Source organism: Dermacentor silvarum, chromosome 4, assembly GCF_013339745.2.
Source record: "Dermacentor silvarum isolate Dsil-2018 chromosome 4, BIME_Dsil_1.4, whole genome shotgun sequence".
NCBI classification, from domain to species: Eukaryota; Metazoa; Arthropoda; class Arachnida; order Ixodida; family Ixodidae; genus Dermacentor; species Dermacentor silvarum.
Genome location: NC_051157.2, coordinates 150,349,720 through 150,363,525, shown reverse-complemented (window position 1 = coordinate 150,363,525; position 13,806 = coordinate 150,349,720). Strand labels below are relative to the sequence as shown.

General features: G+C 46.2%; 1 long non-coding RNA gene across 1 annotated transcript in view; it reads right to left on the bottom strand.

Moving 5' to 3' along the window:
* LOC125944815 (uncharacterized) overlaps positions 1-12,621 on the bottom strand; it is a 61,842-nt gene extending 49,221 nt beyond the window's left edge. Inside the window, exon 1 of the long non-coding RNA XR_007466523.1 lies at positions 12,438-12,621. This is a non-coding gene — a long non-coding RNA (uncharacterized LOC125944815). The remainder of the gene's footprint in view (positions 1-12,437) is intronic.
* Positions 12,622-13,806: the final 1,185 nt, after the last annotated feature.

Genomic DNA, 13,806 nt, shown 5'->3' with positions numbered 1-13,806 from the left:
AAAGGAATAGTAGGCGGCTGCGCACTGGTCCATCTGGCGCTGGCTACTCAAACCTGCTGCAGAGAAGGGATTTCCTTGCGCGTAATTAAAAAATGGCGTTGCAGTATAACGTTGTCGAGCCTTTTGGGCACGTATACGGCATCGCTATACCAACTCTTCTTCACTAAGGATCCGTCGCTGCGGCATCTCGAACGCCCCGTTGCTCGCCGCTGCAATAGCCGACGAGCCACCTCAAGCGAATCAAGGGGAAGCGGAGAAATCAGAGACGCCGGGACCACTCTCGTCACGTGGTTTCCTCACCCGGTTTCCTTACCCACTTTCACTGCGCTAGCTCTGATCCACGGAAACCGTCTTCACTCCTGCGTGCTCCTCGCCTCTGGCCAGCCAAATAGAAAAGGAAAAGCTCTCACAGTAGGCAATGCTATTTGCTTTTGAACCAAACACGTCATCTTCCACAAACGAGGAAAGCGTTGGATTGGGCTGTTCAACCACGCTGTGGGTCACCGCCCGCGCTTGGATCAGCGGTTGCGTAAATTTGACGTCGGGAGATTGGAATAAAATCAGAAAGAATAGAGAGAGCAGGGAGGTGGGCTTACGTTATAGCGCCATAGTTCTGCGCAGATTCGGCAAGATTAAATGAATGCTTCAGGATGCACTGAAAATCGGTTCAGTCAGGATGTAAAAACCGACCACATATAGACGTTTTCACGAGGGCGCTCCCGACGGTCTGGCGTGGAGAGTATGTGTCAGTGTAGCCTGTTCGGTCTGGACTGTGAGCTTGCCTTGCGCTTGCATTGCGGAGTGGTAGCTTTCCTTCGATGTTTCCGTTTATTTTTGTCACGAATGACTTACGCTCGTAAATAATGGCATATATACTCATCAAAAGGCTACAGGCCAGCACTGTGCAGTTTATGGGTGCACAAACAACCAGCGGAAAATAACGATTTTAGGGACTAAGTGTGTCCACAACACAGCACTCCGCGAGACCACTGCCGCGATGTGGTATGTTCACGCTTCGCCGGTTTCCTGCATCACCTGAGGACTTGGCATTTCAGTCTAATGTGAACCAATGCACACATCAGTAAAATACCGCATTTTGGTAAACTCTTTTCGGCACATTTCCCAACAGGTTGCGAGAATTGTCAGCTCCTCGATGCAATATTTTCTCGTATGTAGTGGCAGAGGCTACATTTGTTATTCTTTCAAACACGACTTCATTCCAGTGCCTAATACGGGGGTCACACGGCGTACTTTTGATCGTGATCGAGCCCGATATGGGTCAAATTTCTTGGTCGCCATTGGATTCTTTGCTCAATCTGCGGAAGGGAGCCAATCGCGGTCGAACATTCCGATCCAGATCGGTCTCGATCGCTATCAAAAGTGGCCGTGTGACACCGGTATAAGACAAATTGGAGCACTCTGCGAGAGAACTAGTCGGTAAATACACTTCGCAACGATCTGGAAAAATCGTGTCCTATGGAAGATGTATGCAGACCCTGTGTCCACCAAAACATCGTCTCTGCGTTCACACGCACCCTACGCGGCCCTGCCGATAAAGGTAATTAACTTCAACAGTGTGGTGCTGCATCGAGCACCCATCTTTGAGCGTTGTCTATGTGCTTGGGCAGCAAGAGAATGCAAAAACGAACGTGTCAACCTCATCAGTGCGGCCTAGCGCCAGTGTTAAAGTTCGGGAACCATAATGCGCTAACTGTGCGTGGCGTAGAAATGCGCGCCCGCGCAAGTAAGAACGTAAAAAAACGGTATTCGCATGGGTGCGCGGACAATAGCATCATGCTTCCAAGAATAACAGTAACGAAAAAAAATTCGCACAGTCGATCAAGTGAAATACTTACGTGCGTGCAGAGATTGCTTCGCTGACCACTAAGCGCTTTTCACTCACAGTCATTAGTGGTTAACAGTCATATGCATATGTATTTATTCGACATTTGTTAAGACTCGACATTACTTTATTATGAACATAGCACAGTGAGACGGTGTAAGGGAAACAAGAGAAAGAGCAGAGATGGCCCTAACGCTGCAATATTAATGGCTTATTTTGCTTCAGAGATAGCGCACACGAACAATTCTTGCCGTACGCGATATCTTCAATACAAACTTCGCGCACGATCTACGTTAAGGTTCACCGTGAGCGAAGCTTGTTCCAAATTCAGACATTCGAAAGAAAAGCCATCCCAGGTAAACAAACGTAAAATATATGTAAACAAATATATCTTTATAACAAGTCCTGTTATAATCCCTATTGGGATTGACAGTATGTATAAATAAATAAATACTAAAAATAAAAATCTAGCACCTGGGCTGTATCAGTCGCGCTGGCATCTGTGATCACTGCCGCGCGTCGGTCGCCACGCTTTATGCTTTGACATATGGTTATAAGCACCCTGCGCCGCGCCAGATCCAATAAATTTTGCATGATTGAGCTCTTCAGTTGCGTCGGAAGCGTATGGAGTAACCACCGCATATCTACCAACCACTGACACGCGTCGTCGGGCTGCCGGCGCCTGGTTCTATAAGCATTGCCCGACAGCTACGTACGCGCCTGCTTTCGCTAAATGAGGCAACCCTCTAATCGCGAAACGTAATGGTGATCAGATTCAATCGACGATACGGTCATATGTGCCCAGCAATAACAATGAAATATACCGCTGATTAGCACGCCAGGTCTCGACGAAGCAGACGCGGCTGCCGCCGCTACCGACGAAGAAACACCACAGCCACTGGCTGGGCTTGCTGTTGCCATGGCACACTAGACTGAGCGCTTACGCGAGCACGTGAAACATGTAACAAGTCAAGCGGCACAAGACAAGCGAAGCGGAAGAAAACAATCGAAATAATGCGCGGCGAAGATCACCCAACCGAAGTGCGGCCGGCCTGCTCTCGCAAGGCGCACAGTCCAAAATGGCGGCGGCGCTAGACGTCGCTCGTGTCGGCCAATGGCGCTGCTCAAACGTCGGTTTGTGAAAAGGTCTATAGGTACATCTGTTAATCTGCAGCAGGCTAGACTATTGCCAGAAGTTCTGGAATCCTGCTTGAAGTGTGTTGGAGTAATGCTGTCTATAAAGAGAATTCGAAATCAGCACAATAATTTAAAACGAAGATTTCTTAGTCTTTTCCTCCCACGTTTCGGGTTTAGGACTCACACTTCCCAATATTTCACAGATCAGGGTAAGGGGCAAAGTTGGCCGAAGGTCATACTTCGAGGATGTGATTTTAACAGACCAACCAGGAAACCCAGTTATCACTGGTGCTGTCTCAAAACTCTTCTCTCTATATGTGCAATACGGGCGCTCTTGTCCGTCGCTCGAGGATCAGTGTGGGAAACAAATTTACGGTCATACCGCAACTTGCTGCTGAAGCATCTCGCCTTGTGCTAGATATTCCCGTTGTGAACGGAAGGCATTGTATTAGGAATGCCTCGTGAGGCACCAAAGAGAATTTTTTTCGCAAGTTTTCATGCACACGCAAAACCTTATTCACGTAGCAGGGAGAGTGCTAATGCGGTCCTTGCTGCAGCAGTCGCTACACCCGCGAAAAAACGGGCAGATATGTGCTGGCGCTAGTCGATGAGAGAAAGAAACAAGCGGTGGTTGGGTGTTGACGGGAGGGATCCAAATACTCATCCGGATCATTAGTTCGTCGAGGAACTTCTGGATGACTAGTGGCACTTTTCATAATAGCCAAAATGCTCACGCCCTCGCGCTCCGTCGACGGACAAGGTACGTGCTGATCTGCTCACGACATGACTCATCTCGCAACGTATCGCCATTAATTCGTTTGCCAAGTAAAAGCACTGACATCAAATTATTTCTACCGACTTCATTAGTAGCGTTCATTAAGCCGCGATGGATATACTTTTCTCCGGTCACTATGCAGTTCATGTACCATTAGAATCGCGAGGTCATGAAGCTGAAATGACGTATATCCGTGAATTGGTTCCAGTCCGCATATGCACATCGAGAGCCTCCTGTAGCAGATTTGTGTGGAATGCCGATTTCCTAACAAAACGTAACAGGCCTGTGCGGCACACGCAGCACAGTCAAAGCGTAAGCTGGTGGAGCGGCTCAAGAGTAACTCCAATTTCAGCACCACGCACACCAGGGTCTTCGCGACAATGTCTCTTCGCCTCGTTTTGACGAGAACGATCTGAACTGTCCGCCCGGCGTCGACGCCGAGCTGCGGCTTGTAATAGTTTCTGCACAGCAGTCATGCTGAGCCCTGATGATGCCTGGTTGTAGCGGCGCTCGTAGCTCTACGATTCGCTTCTTCATAAGCGGTTCGTACCTTGCGAAGAGACGCCATAAAGTGTACCAAAGAGGTATCCAAAATACGTGGCGCACATCTCACATCGGAATCGCGTTGATTGCGCGCCTCGTCTGAATCGCACCTCGTCGTCTGCGCCTGCGCACGCTGCATTTTCAGGCACCATAACTAGATGGCGCCACCATACTGGTGGAGGCTCGGATAGGCACTATACCTGGGGATCGCGTTTTTTTGTGTGTGACTGCGCGCCTCGTCTGAATCGCATCTCGTCGTCTTCGCCTGCGCATGCTGCGTTTGCAGGCGCCTTACCTAGATGGTGCCACCATACTGGCGGAGGCTCGGGTGTCCGCCGGCGGCGGCGGACACCGTAGCAAACCGAAACGGCTACTGGAATGAGCCCATAACAGCTTACGCTGTTCATCTGTTACAGCTGGCAGCGATGATCTCCACCGTACGTTGATAGCGTAATTGCGCAGCTGCAGAGACTAAATGCATACTCAATCCACGCAGTGACAACACTGCTTCAAATATCCCGGGGCCCATCACATCAATGTCGATTGTCTTGATCATGTGCAGAATATATTTACCATTCGAAATTACCAGGCAAACGATGGATCTCCCTGCAGAAATAGGAGCCGACCGCGGTGTTTATCGCCAGAATAATCACATTCTTCAAAGTTTGTATGATTAATTTGAACGCATAGTCCGATGTATCATATCTAAACATGAGAGTTGCCGGAATTACTCACACGTCGCACGTACTCCCCTAAATAAGGCTACTGGGCCCATTGTGACGTATCATCAATGAATTCCAAGAGATAAGTCGGACATGCCTTTAGCCACTGACTTAAATCTATTCGTAGAAATACCTGTCTTACAAAACTTTGTAAATATCAGCAATACCATAGTTTCTGTGCTGTAGCAACATGTCTAAGACTTTGATAATGATGATAATAATTTCTAATGGCATTAACTTTGAATCGGTGTGGTGACCTATGTGAGCTACTTACGCGTTACTATATTATATAGTGTTAATCTGGTATTCTCTCTATCTGGCTCATCTAATAAAGTGATCCATGCCTCTGACGATTCAGTACGCAGTTCTTCCCTGCTTTTTTTTTCGCTTTTCTTCACCAAATACTGTGCAACCAGCGATACTGCGCCTTGCTAATTAGCGGGTTTATAGCTACGAATTTGGTTTTGGCTTTGAATTTACCACGCCGGCAACGCCGACAAATTTGCACCTCAGCGCTCCCGCACTGAAAAAGACAAAGGAAGGCGTAGACACCAACTCAAGCGCTGACTATTGAATATAAAACTGATTGAGGATAAGAGTTGATGCACACTTCAACTACGCTTGCGCCTGCATGGTAACAAATGACCATGACACGTTATTGTGGTTAGATCGTTCAGCTCAAAATAAATGTATAAAAGAAAAAAATGCCACCAGAATCCATCTGACAATGGTTGTATACGTTAAAGTGACTATCATTCAAGATATGTACTGACGCACTGTTGTGATTGATTGATTGATTGAACAACTTTATTGAGAGCTCTGCGAACTTAATTCAGGGTGGGCCTCAGCCCCGGCCTAGGCTTCGGCCGCGAGCGCTTGGGCTCGGGCGGTGAAGATTAATTTATTATGAAACCGTAGGGGTCATTCTGAGATTTCCATTACTTCAGCTATACAGGGCGTTTCAGCTAAGTAGGCCCGACGTTTAAAAAACTACATTTGTGCTACGAGAATGCAACAAGCTGTTCGCTGTCCTCTTGATCAAAAGGGCCTCGAGCGGCCAGTCGCGCGACAATTTTGCATGTATTCGCGGGCTTCTTTTACGCTCGGAAAAACACTTTTATGTAGTACGTATTGAGCAACAGAAAGCTGTATCGGGAGTTTTTCATGTTGCTCTACAATTTTCTCATTGAGACTTTTCATCTAATTATAATGTTCGAGAAGTTGAATAATAAATGAAGACTAATTATGTAATTAGGCGGAATGCAAAAATAATCAGAGTATCTACAAGCGACGGCAAACAACATTACCTTGGTTTTGTTCATCCATGTGGCATTTGCATATTTTTAAATCTTGGTGCATGATAGGATACTGTGATGATGTGCATAGTGGCGTGCGGTGGTGAGAAGACCAGCTTGGAATGGTGGTAACAAGAAGGGAATCGGTGATGGTGATAGCAAAGACGACACGTGCGACGAACAAAGAAGCGGCACGAGAGCACGCAGAGCGTGAGAGCGAGCGGCAACCTCAAACGTCAGCTCGCAGAACGGCGGTTTAAGGCTCGTGTACCGGCGACCGGCTGTCCTGCTACCGTGCGGACCTGGTCGGAGATCCGCTCGTGGCTGGGCTTTCCTGCGCACCAGTGGCCTGCTGTTCATAGCGGCCTGGTGCAGTGCTTCCTGCTGGGACCGGGACGCCTGAGCTACCTGCCTGCTGAGCGAGCCCGAGGACTGGCGACCGCGTGTCCTGCTACCGTGCGGACCTGGTCGTAAGGGATATCCCGCTCGTGGCTCTGCTCTCCTGTGCGTCAGCGGCCTGCTGTCATAGCGGCCTGGTGCAGTGCTTCCTGCTGGCCACCGGGGCGCCTGAGCTACCTGTCCGCCGACCGAGCCCGCTGTTCTAGCGGCCGAGGCGTTGCAAGTCAGACGTTACTGGCCAGTTACAGCAGTGGCCTGGTGCTCTACCGGCCTGCTGTTTCCCTGCTTCGACGTCGCGACAAGGTGCGGCGAGGTGGTGACGGGGTAGGACGTGGCCGTCGCAACATGAAACCAGCTGAGCTGGTGCCCGACAGCAGCCACGCAGCCACAACGACCACCGTCACGGGCACCGCAACGACGATGCACACGGGCGAGTGGTGACACATGAGTGCTAGGCACTTGTTTATATGCAAGGACCAATGACTTCCAAACTGTAGTCCGTGTGAATGTAAAGCGTCTGTATCGTATTATCGTGTCTGTATAAAGTCTGTGTTTTGTGTAAAAAGCTCCCGAGTGCCGTGTCATTATGGAAAGGATCCTGGGCCCTACGGAAACACCGGCAAGCTTGTTGGGTTTCCCATCACAGAGACCCTGTATATGTGTAATTTTAAATAAAGTCAACCATTACTTTGTCATATGAAAATAAGTTGCGTAAATCACAAAGAAATCAAAACTTCTTTATCTGTCACGTATTTATATTACTGTTTACCCTTTTATATGACATAAATATAATTTTTTCAAGTTTTACGTTAATTTATTAAGCTTTTATACTACCGCGCCTCTCCCTTCTAGAATGCGCCTGATAACCACTGTGTCCTCGTCCAGTTCCCTGTAACGGGCGAACCCAAATTTTTTTAGGGAGAAGCAGGCAACGAAAAAAATTAACAGCCTTTTGACCGCCCGATTCATGGCTTATCCCCCGTTGTGGGTTCATAGCCGGAGGAATCGTAAATGAACTCATAAATGAGTTCATAGCCGGAGGAATCGCTGAAGTTCGGTGACTCCTTTTGTTGTGCGCCATTTCACAAAGAAACAAGAGCAAGATTGTGGTCTTCATTGTGGGAGAATGCTGCTGTCGCAGTAAATGAGTTCATATCCGGAGGAATCGCTGAAGTTTGGTGACTCGTTTTTGGGCGCCATTTCACAAAGGAACAAGAGCAAGATTGTGGTCTTCATGGTGGGAGAATGCTGCTGTCGCAGTAAATGAGTTCATAGCCGGAGGAATCGCTGAAGTTTGGTGACTCCTTTTTTGTGCGCCATTTCACAAAGGAACAAGAACAAGATTGTGGTCTTCATTGTGGGAGAATGCTGCTGTCGCAGTAAATGAGTTCATATCCGGAGGAATCACTGAAGTTTGGTGACTCCTTTTTTGTGCGCCATTTCACAAAGGAACAATGGCAAGATTGTGGTCTTCATTGTGGGAGAATGCTGCTGTCGCAGTAAATGAGTTCATATCCGGAGGAATCGCTGAAGTTTGGTGACTCCTTTTTTGTGCGCCATTTCACAAAGGAACAAGAGCAAGATTGTGGTCTTCATGGTGGGAGAATGCTGCTGTCGCCGTAAATGAGTTCATAGCCGGAGGAATCGCTGAAGTTTCGTGACTCCTTTTTTGTGCGCCATTTCACAAAGGAACAAGAGCAAGATTGTGGTGTTCATTGTGGGAGAATGCTGCTGTCGCAGTAAATGAGTTCATATCTGGAGGAATCGCTGAAGTTTGGTGACTCCTTTTTTGTGCGCCATTTCACAAAGGAACAAGAGCAAGATTGTGGTCTTCATGGTGGGAGAATGCTGCTGTCGCAGTAAATGAGTTCATAGCCGGAGGAATCGCTGAAGTTTGGTGACTCCTTTTTTGTGCGCCATTTCACAAAGGAACAAGAGCAAGATTGTGGTCTTCATGGTGGGAGAATGCTGCTGTCGCAGTAAATGAGTTCATAGCCGGAGGAATCGCTGAAGTTTGGTGACTCCTTTTTTGAGCGCCATTTCACAAAGGAACAAGAGCAAGATTGTGGTCTTCATTGTGGAAGAATGCTGCTGTCGCAGTAAATGAGTTCATAGCCGGAGGAATCGCTGAAGTTTGGTGACCCCTTTTTTGTGCTCCATTTCACAAAGGAACAAGAGGAAGATTGTGGTCTTCATTGTGGGAGAATGCTGCTGTCGCAGTAAATGAGTTCATATCCGGAGGAATCGCTGAAGTTTGGTGACTCCTTTTTTGTGCGCCATTTCACAAAGGAACAAGAGCAAGATTGTGCTCTTCATTGTGGGAGAATGCTGCTGTCGCAGTAAATGAGTTCATAGCCGGAGGAATCGCTGAAGTTTGGTGACTCCTTTTTTGTGCGCCATTTCACAAAGGAACAAGAGCAAGATTGTGGTCTTCATTGTGGGAAAATGCTGCTGTCGCAGTAAATGAGTTCATAGCCGGAGGAATCGCTGAAGTTTGGTGACTCCTTTTTTGAGCGCCATTTCACAAAGTAACAAGAGCAAGATTGTGGTCTTCATTGTGGGAGAATGCTGCTGTCGCAGTAAATGAGTTCTTAGCCGGAGGAATCGCTGAAGTTTGGTGACCCCTTTTTTTGTGCTCCATTTCACAAAGGAACAAGAGGAAGATTGTGGTCTTCATTGTGGGAGAATGCTGCTGTCGCAGTAAATGAGTTCATATCCGGAGGAATCGCTGAAGTTTGGTGACCCCTTTTTTGTGCTCCATTTCACAAAGGAACAAGAGCAAGATTGTGCTCTTCATTGTGGGAGAATGCTGCTGTCGCAGTAAATGAGTTCATAGCCGGAGGAATCGCTGAAGTTTGGTGACTCCTTTTTTGTGCGCCATTTCACAAAGGAACAAGAACAAGATTGTGGTCTTCATTGTGGGAGAATGCTGCTGTCGCAGTAAATGAGTTCATATCCGGAGGAATCACTGAAGTTTGGTGACCCCTTTTTTGTGCTCCATTTCACAAAGGAACAAGAGGAAGATTGTGGTCTTCATTGTGGGAGAATGCTGCTGTCGCAGTAAATGAGTTCATATCCGGAGGAATCGCTGAAGTTTGGTGACCCCTTTTTTGTGCTCCATTTCACAAAGGAACAAGAGCAAGATTGTGCTCTTCATTGTGGGAGAATGCTGCTGTCGCAGTAAATGAGTTCATAGCCGGAGGAATCGCTGAAGTTTGGTGACTCCTTTTTTGTGCGCCATTTCACAAAGGAACAAGAACAAGATTGTGGTCTTCATTGTGGGAAAATGCTGCTGTCGCAGTAAATGAGTTCATAGCCGGAGGAATCGCTGAAGTTTGGTGACTCATTTTTTGAGCGCCATTTCACAAAGGAACAAGAGCAAGATTGTGGTCTTCATTGTGGGAAAATGCTGCTGTCGCAGTAAATGAGTTCATAGCCGGAAGAATCGCTGAAGTTTGGTGACTCCTTTTTTGAGCGCCATTTCACAAAGGAACAAGAGCAAGATTGTGGTCTTCATTGTGGAAGAATGCTGCTGTCGCAGTAAATGAGTTCATAGCCGGAGGAATCGCTGAAGTTTGGTGACCCCTTTTTTGTGCTCCATTTCACAAAGGAACAAGAGGAAGGTTGTGGTCTTCATTGTGGGAGAATGCTGCTGTCGCAGTAAATGAGTTCATATCCGGAGGAATCGCTGAAGTTTGGTGACTCCTTTTTTGTGCGCCATTTCACAAAGGAACAAGAGCAAGATTGTGCTCTTCATTGTGGGAGAATGCTGCTGTCGCAGTAAATGAGTTCATAGCCGGAGGAATCGCTGAAGTTTGGTGACTCCTTTTTTGTGCGCCATTTCACAAAGGAACAAGAGCAAGATTGTGGTCTTCATTGTGGGAAAATGCTGCTGTCGCAGTAAATGAGTTCATAGCCGGAGGAATCGCTGAAGTTTGGTGACTTCTTTTTTGTCGACTCTTGGTATGCTTGTCCACACGTCCCGGCCACAAAATTAGGACGATGCCATATTGACAGTAATAAAATAAACCTGTGATTCTGTCGAAAAAATTGCTACCATGCATATTTAGGGAAGCCGTTCACTGCCGTCGTTCGCGGCCATCGGTCAACACGCCAAATTGTTGTGTAGCGGCTATCAGGTAATCCTTGTGCAGCCCTCTGAAAACTTTGCCGTATTTGAAAATGTAATCGCGCCATTGCAGCAATTTTAACTGGCATTCATGCCGCCGTCATACTTATATCTGTTATCTGTCATGTGTAAAGAAACGACAGCTGCAGCGCTAGTTCGTTTCTTGCGGACTGTGACCAGCAACGTAATCCACAGAACAATATTAGGCTTCCATTTCCGCTTTCTTACGCATCTTTCTCCCTTGTTACCTCTTTAAATCTCTTTCCCCCCTCCCTTGTGCACGGTAGCAGACAGATGCTTTCCGTTTGGACCTCCTGTCTTTTCTCTGTTTCTATATCTGTCTCTATGAGTGCATATGAATGACTTGTACGCGCGAATTCGTATAAAAAGGCGCGTTGCATTTGAAATTGTTGCCTTGATAAGACCATAAAAACCATAGTTCACTGTCGCCAGTAACATCTCAAGACAAAGTAACATCTTTTTGACATTACACACGCGCCAACGAAAACAGCCAACGTTCTACCAAATATAATCGCAGAAAACTCGCAATAGTTGACATGATCCCTCTCAAATTTCTATTAAGGTGATTCGCGAAGACACGAACCAACTTGGCAAGGTGAAATTCTACGAAACTAAACATTTCGTTGAAACGACATTGAGTGTTTCACGAGCTGTATGTAGCCGTCACTGAATTACATTTGAAGCAATACGCAACAAGTTTGCTTGAAATACATGCGTTACATTGGAAATTTGAGAAAGTCGCACGTAGCTGCTGAAAAGAACACTTCCCAAACTTTGTGATTTGATGAATTTTTCGGCGACTTGAGTGAGCGTAGATGTGTAAAACAGCTTTAAAGCTCTTCATGCAACTTATGTATAAAAACCATTTTGTGGTGTAGGCTAATGTTGAATACAGAAGTTTATAGAAAAATATTTCGCAGTTACATTATACTATATAATGTAGGGGTTTTAACATTCATATTACGTTGCATAGTTGAGCCCATAAAAAACGTATATTGATGTACATGTTCTTACTCATTTCCCTGTTCTGGTATTATCCTTTGCATGTTTACTGCAAAAATTAACTTCAACCAACGGTAAATGAATCTTCAACTGGTTCGTTTTGGAAACGCTTCAACCGTACTTTGTTAGTGCAATAGGCTTTGGGTTAAATTTGGCCACCTGTGATTCTTTAAGGCGCACCGAATGCACGGTACACGAACGTCTTTGCATTCCGCGTCTATCGGAGTGCGACCGTGGTGGCCGGGTTGCAACCCATGACCTTGAGCTCAGCAGCGTAATGCCATAGTCAGTGGGCTGCCGGTGCTAGTAAAAAAAAAGACAAATACCGGCGCTCATGCATTGTTTAACTGTTTTCCGCCATGCATGTGTAACAAGTTACTCAAATGTCAGTTCTCATGAACGTCACTTCACTGCACACGACAGGACGATGCAATGATAAGTGAAAGCTCCGTGCAAACACGACGGGAAACTACAACTTGCTGCTGCGTATTAGACATTGGCAGCGTTTTCACGAAGATATCACAACAACATTTATTAGCCAAAATGAGACCACTGAGTGGCCTTTTCTTACCTTATGGATGTCTTGATAATTAAAGTAGGCTTTTTCGAAGTCAATGCGGGGTTCTCCACCTCGTGGCGCTTGATAACTTTCGTGCAAGATGCTAGTAAAAACAAATAGAAGTATACCATATGGCGCCGGTGTTCTTCCTTGCACTATTCTCATTTCGTCCGTACATAAATCTGCGGAATAGCTGTTCCGAAATGATGGCATGGCGCTCTTAGTTTTATACCTTGTCAATTCTTGAATACGATGACGTCACATATATCTGGAGCGGCGCTATATGCAACCAAGTCGGTCGGTGTCAGTGATTCCATTGTAGCACATGTGGAGCGATAAAGGTCAGGCTGAACGTCACGCGAACGAATACGAATAAAACATATGGATGTCGACGCCTAATTTTCGTTTGAATGTTAGCGACGATCTTGGTATGCTGGCTACAAATATTTATGTTTAAGGCTAGTCAACGCGTGTGAAACTTTGATTGTGTATTTATGGCGGTTGTTGCGTGCTCCAAAAAGAAATCTGACCTCTCGAACACCACAAACTACATGCTTCATTTCTGTTAAAGACAAATATTTTCTTCTAAGACATAAAAGAACTGTGTACGGTAAGTGGAAGACGTATTCAATGTAGCATAGTGTTTGACACCTAAGAAATAAGGTGGCTGCGCTAGTTGGTGTGATTCCATGGTTTCAGGCCTGGCAAACATGACATAGACACAGGAGCGAGGATCTACAAGCGCTTGCGATTGGTCACTTCCCTACTGGCGACACGTTCGCACTGCATAAAATCATGAAGTCGCACCAAATAGACCGATTGCCTTATTTATTAAGTCATGAACTCAATCCTACATTCAATAGTTTTCTACATTCCTCGTACAATTCCGTTTATTCCAGAAGACATGCTTGTTCTTAACAACAATGAAGCAGGTAGTTTTTGGCATTCGAAAGGAGTCTACACTTGTGTCCGTACCAAATTCGTGCCACTTGCACTAATCTATTCGATAGCTATATTTAAGGTGTGTTTTACGTCGCTGTCTTATGCGGTGTAGAAGGAGAGAATAATTAAATAGTTCAGCGAATGTTTACGAGACGCGGTGGTTGCTACTAGACAGATGTAAAAATTTGCAGAGACGACGAACAAGGTGCGGCGCCTATAAAAAAGCAAGGAAATGAGAAAGGATGCCCATGGATTCCAAAATAATTCACATATTCCATTTACCATGTAGATAGGGTTAAAAGTGGGCGACATATGTAGTTCAAAATTAGCAAAAAGCAGAAACAGCAATCCCTGCTAGAGTAAAGCAACTCCAATTAGCCGGACTACACTTAGTCGATCCTCAGGAGTAAACTGCGGGCACCGGGAAAACTATGAAAGC